General features: G+C 43.7%; 1 pseudogene; it reads left to right on the forward strand.

The window, feature by feature from the left end:
- Positions 1–1,780: 1,780 nt before the first annotated feature.
- Positions 1,781–3,991, forward strand: LOC116077173 (annotated as a pseudogene).
- The last annotated feature ends 1,681 nt before the right edge of the window (positions 3,992–5,672 follow it).

A 5,672-nucleotide genomic window follows, 5' to 3' on the forward strand; every position in this document is an offset into this window, starting at 1 on the left:
ATCACAAAAGAACACACATGGTATGCACTCTCTGATAAGTGGGTATTAGCCCAGAAGTTCGGAATACACAAAGTACAATCCACAAACTACAAGAAACTCAAGAAGGAAGACCAAAATGTGGACACTTCATTAAAAGGGGGAACAAAATACCCATGGAAGGAGTTGCAGAGACTACTTTCTTATTTTAAAAGCATCCTGTTCACATTGGTCACATTTCTATGGCTGACTCCACAGCTGACAGAAGCAGCTTCCTCTGTGGTGTTGACTCTAGGAAGAACTCTTAGCTCTTAAATGTGTTTACTAGACTTTTTTTTTCTGCTTACTCATAGCTTTTTATCTATTTATTGTTTCTCTGATAGTATTTAACCTGGTGTCAACATTCTTTTCCTAGCTACTATTTTATATGAATGCTTCGATTTTGTTCTTTTCTAATTAGCTCTTGTCAAGGGGTTCAGATTGGGCAATTCCCAGCCTAAGTGGCTTCTACAAGAGTCTGTCTGTTTCGCATAGAACCTTTGCATTAGCCCTGGTGGGTATGGAATCTTCATTAAAAAAAGTTGCATCTCCTTACAAGTTGAGTTCCTGGCTAGTTTTTACTGGGAAATTCAAAACGTCTTCCTAGTTTAGTTAGCTGGCATAACATTCCACAGATCTGGTTTTCTGCCTAGAACATCTAGTACCAAGCCATTCGTTTCCCTCAAATTGAAATTCCAATCTCAGTATGGTCTCCACAATATCCCTCTTTTTTTCTGCTGGCATCCCAGGCCCCTCCTTGCTCATGCTGGGTCCATGTTTCCTCCTCCATTCCTCTCCTTGGACTTTAGAGAACCCTAGTGCATTCACCTGCTGCTTAGACGGAGGGTGATGCTTTTAGCCTTGGAATCCAACTGGGCCTGACCCTTAGGTTTCAAATTCTCATTTTGCTCCCACCACCAGCTACAAATACAACCTTTTAAAAGTGTTGACTTTGGTGACTCAACCCCACTGTTGGAAGGGCAATGTCCTGGAAAGCAAGAGCAGTTTCACAACACAGTAAGGGGAACACTTAGTCCCCAGCACTGTTCCCAAGGTCCCTTGTATCCTTCTTCGTCTACTGGGCCCACACCAAGGCTCCTCATGCTTTGTTCCTAAGGGATTCTGTGTTCTTCTCCTGGGCGAGTTTCATATTCTCTGCCATGTTTTTTCTTGCTGCTTCACAAAAGCACAGATCCCTCTAATAGCATCCTCCAAAGACTGTGCGGAACAGAATCCAGAGCAAAACGGGCAAAACAGAGCCTCCGGTTGAGGTTAGAAGACAAGATCGGAAGTAATTATAAATTAGTTAAACAAAACAAAACAAGTATCATGTATCTCAGGCTGGCCTTCCACTTGCTATGTGGCCAAGGATAGCCTTGAACTCCGGATTGTCCTGTTTCTAACTCCCAAGTGCTAGAATTACAGTTGTGTCACCACACTTGGCTGGGTTCACAACATTTAAAATTGATGCACAGACAGATGAATATTTCTCTTTTTTTCTTCTTTTAAAATTTCTTTCCTAATTGCAATTGGCATGAAGGCCTGTGGCTTTGAGGTCACCAGACGAGTCTGTGGTCACCCAAATCACCTACCACTGCATTGTAAGATGCTACAGGCATAGTACTTTTATATACTAGAGCAAGACAGCATTACAAATCTCGACAGTAGTTATATTAAGTACCTCAGAGCAGCTGTGAAATCAGTGGATGATAAAGGATGGGCCTGGGGAATTCACAGAAGATGTGAAATCAGTGGATGATAAAGGATGGCCCTGGGGAATTCACACGAGAGGACCATTACTGTTCTTAAACATGAAATTTTTGGGAAAATGGATTTCTCAGGGATAAACTTTAATGACCAGAAGGAGATAAAAAACAATAATGGAAAGCACTGGAATCCTTCTCGTTCCTCATCACACTCAGACATGGACAAGGAAGGACTTTATGGTGGGGATGGTGATTTGGTGCCCAGCACCCAAGGAAAGGGATTCTGAAGGTGTATGGTGAAGGGAACCGGGGCCAGATCATAGTTTTGCTTTTAAGCAGTTTTGAAGGTGCGCACTTCATTGCTTTCTGCCCACCAGAAGCTAGTCAGCAGAACCAAGGGGGTGTCCTGGAGAGTCCTTGAGAAGAGATGGACATTTCTTAGACAAAATTCCAGTAGTATGATTTATAAACTACTAAAGAAATTAACGAGGCACAATCAAATGGGAGGCACAATAAATAAGGTCCAGAAGAATGCATGATAAATTAACAGAAAAAGGGAGAGAAAAAAGGGAAGGAGCCACAAGGAAAGTGGAGGAAAAACATCAGGAGAAAGAGTGGAATCAGATGAAGAACTTGTCATCAAAGCCGAGGACCTTGCTAGAGCTTCCTTGTATCCTGAAGTTCCAATAGCCTTCTCTGCTCCACCACCAGCAGCAGCAGCAGCCAAGGATGCATTTTCAGATATAGCTTTCAAAAGCCATCAGTGTACACCCATGGCACCTTTTGGACCAACGACCACTGACCTGCCTGAAGCTTCAGAGGGGCAAGTGACTTTTACTCAGCTAGGAATCTACCCACTCCCACCTCCAGTTGGAGAACACCTCCAGGTGTTCTCATGCCACCACTGTGGCAAGAGTCTTAGTCAAGACATGTTAATGACACATCAGTGTAGCCATGCTGCTGAAACACCCCTTAACCTGTGCCCAGTGTCCTAAGCACTTCACCCCACAAACAGATATTCGTAGCACCTCCCAGGATCATGCCAATGAGACACCACCCACCTGCCCTCACTGCTCCCCGACATTCACTCACCCCTTCACGACTCACATATCACCTTCGGGTCCACAACAGCACTGAGCGCCCTTTCCTCTGTCCTGATTGTCCCAAGCGCTTTGCTGACCAGGCTCAACTCACCAGCCATCGGCGAGCTCATGCTACTGAGAGGCCCTTCCGTTGCCCGCAATGTGGTCGTAGCTTCACCCTTAAGATCAGTCTCCTGCTTCATCAGAGGGGACATGCACAGGAGCGCCCCTTCTCCTGCCCTCAGTGTGGCATTGACTTCAATGGCCACTCTGCGTTGATTCGTCACCAGATGATCCACACAGGCAAGCGTCCCTACCCGTGCACAGACTGTAGCAAGAGCTTCATGCGAAAGGAACACTTGCTAAACCACCGGAAGCTGCACAGAGGTGAGCGGCCTTTCCAGTGTCCACACTGTGGCAAGAGCTTCATCCGCAAGCATCACCTCATGAAGCATCAGAGCATTCACACAGGCGAGTGGCCATACCCCTGTGCAGTGTGAGGAAGGAGCTTCCGCTATGAGCAGACACTCAAGGACCACCTATGGACCGGTCACAATGGAGGCTGTGCGGGTGATAGGGACCCTTCCGTACAGCCACCAGACCCCACTCTTAACTGCCCTGGAAACCTCTGGCCTAGGTGTGAGCACTGAAGGTCTAGCATCTAGTCAGTGGTATGGGGAAGGGAGTGGAGGGGTGGTTTTGTCGCTCTGAGGTCTGTTGGTTATTTATGTTCACAGCAGAGCAGAAAGTCCAGGAGAAAGTCCACAATCTGAAACCTATAGTAGTTAAATCTATTAAATAAAGGAATTTGAGATCTACACTCAACTAGACATGCTTGTGCTTTGGGAATCCACGTCAGTAACAAGAATACCATATTTTGAAAACTAGAAGAGAATCCAGCTCCCCTGTCTTATCAGATACCACAAAAGCAGAGTTACAAAGCAAGATGCGGCTTCTGATCATCCTGTCAGAGTAGCAGAGTGAGAGCAGACTGCCTCCAGGTAGAGACAAGTGCATGGGAAGAGCCCCAAACCTTGAAGCCATCAGGAGGCATGAGAGCTCAGAGCCTTTCCCTCATTGCTCAGTGGTGAGATGATTGCTGGAAGAACGTGCTTTAGCCACTTGTTATGTTGCCGTGTGTCTGAAGCCAGCTAAGTTCTGTTCATACCAGTGTAAGTCAACTTTCCCTGAAACATGATGGCTGAGGCGGCATTCCTAGGCCTAGATTCTGTCTGCTAACACATTTTGTTTAATGTTGGTGAACAAGGAAAAAACAAAACAAAACAAAATAGAAAAAGGAACTGAGAGGTACATAAAATGTTAAAAAGAAAAATGTAAGCACAACGAAGAATGGACAGTAAGTACTATTCTTCCAAAGCATGGCCGCATGTGTGGGAATGAACTAAAGTTCATACCTCAAACAAGTGAGGGTGATTGGCAACATAAAGGTGGGGCCCAAAGCCCTAAGGCAAATGTTCTCACATGCAGGCAAATAAACACTGTGAGAGGCAGGGTGAGAAGAGGCCATCAGCAAACCAGGAAAAGCCTCACCAGAAACGAACCCCAGAGACACCTTGACCTTGAACTGGAGACACCTTGACCTTGAACTGTAGTCCGAAGATCTGTGAAAGAGTGAACTGTTATTTAGACCTGACATGGTGCAGCCCTAGAGATTGAAAACCAGAGTGAGTGCACAGAGCTGGGACCATAGCAATCAAGAGAGGGGGTGTTGTAGAGCCTCCTTCAGAATGTGGAAAGAGATCTAAACAATGAAGTGGGGAAATTGAAGATTTGGGATGCAGAGATTTTAAGTGTATCCTTTTACAGGAAAAATGACACCAAAAACAGTATCTAAACAACATTTACAGACATAAGTTACGATACTTAAGTGATAAAACTGTAAAGATTACTCATAACATGGCTGACTCCTTATTATAAAACATATTTATGAGACTGACAACTTCCTTTAGTCTCAATGTCAAGCAGGTTCAAGGTTAAAGAATCTTCCAAACATTGCTTCCCACCATGTGTTTGATGTCTCAGGGGACCGGGGCAAGCTCCCAGGGCATGGTGGAGATGTTTTACACTTTGAGGGAGACCCAGGAACACTGGGCATGTTTTGGGTACCGTAGTTCCATCCTTCAAGGTAGTCTATGATTAGGATTTTAGACAGTGTATTATTCCTTTTTATGATATTATAGTGTTTGAAACTGGATTCCTGGTGGATGCGTGGATCAAAGAAAGAGCACATTCCATATGAAAGTTAATGAAGAGCAAGAAGCAAGGCTCGAGTTGTTCAGTCTGGCCCTGAGGTTGTAGAGTGCTGTATGCAGGAACACACACAATTTTTATTATGTCATTATGCTTGCTGAGTAACTTAAGAGTGATTATTAAGTTAGTCATATATATATGTACATATATATATAATTTTTTAAAATGTAAGCAGACTGTATTGCCTTTTCAGATAATAAATACAACAGGATTAATTTCAATCTTTTATGGCATCTACTGAAATTGCTTTTTGCATGCTTTGTTGAGAGAATCCCATGTTCTAAGTGTGTCTAGAGCAGTGAGCTGGTTTTTATTATGTCAGAAATTTCCAAGACATTTTCCTGGTACCCTTAGTTTATTTAGGAAGACTTTTATGAGTCATAAAAAATGTGATTTTCAATGCAGCTAAAGTATAATCTGAAATTGAAAGAAAAAAGTAGGATATATGTAGTTAGCTTCTTTTGATTTTTTTTGGGGGGTTCAAAAGCAAAATGAGCGGTAAAAACTGCAACAAAACATGTTGCTTTCATCAATTCTCAATTGAGGAACTCCGAATGGCTGAGAAGCACCTAAAGAAATGTTCGACATCCTTAGTCAT

Source organism: Mastomys coucha, unplaced genomic scaffold, assembly GCF_008632895.1.
Source record: "Mastomys coucha isolate ucsf_1 unplaced genomic scaffold, UCSF_Mcou_1 pScaffold5, whole genome shotgun sequence".
Lineage (NCBI taxonomy): Eukaryota > Metazoa > Chordata > Mammalia > Rodentia > Muridae > Mastomys > Mastomys coucha.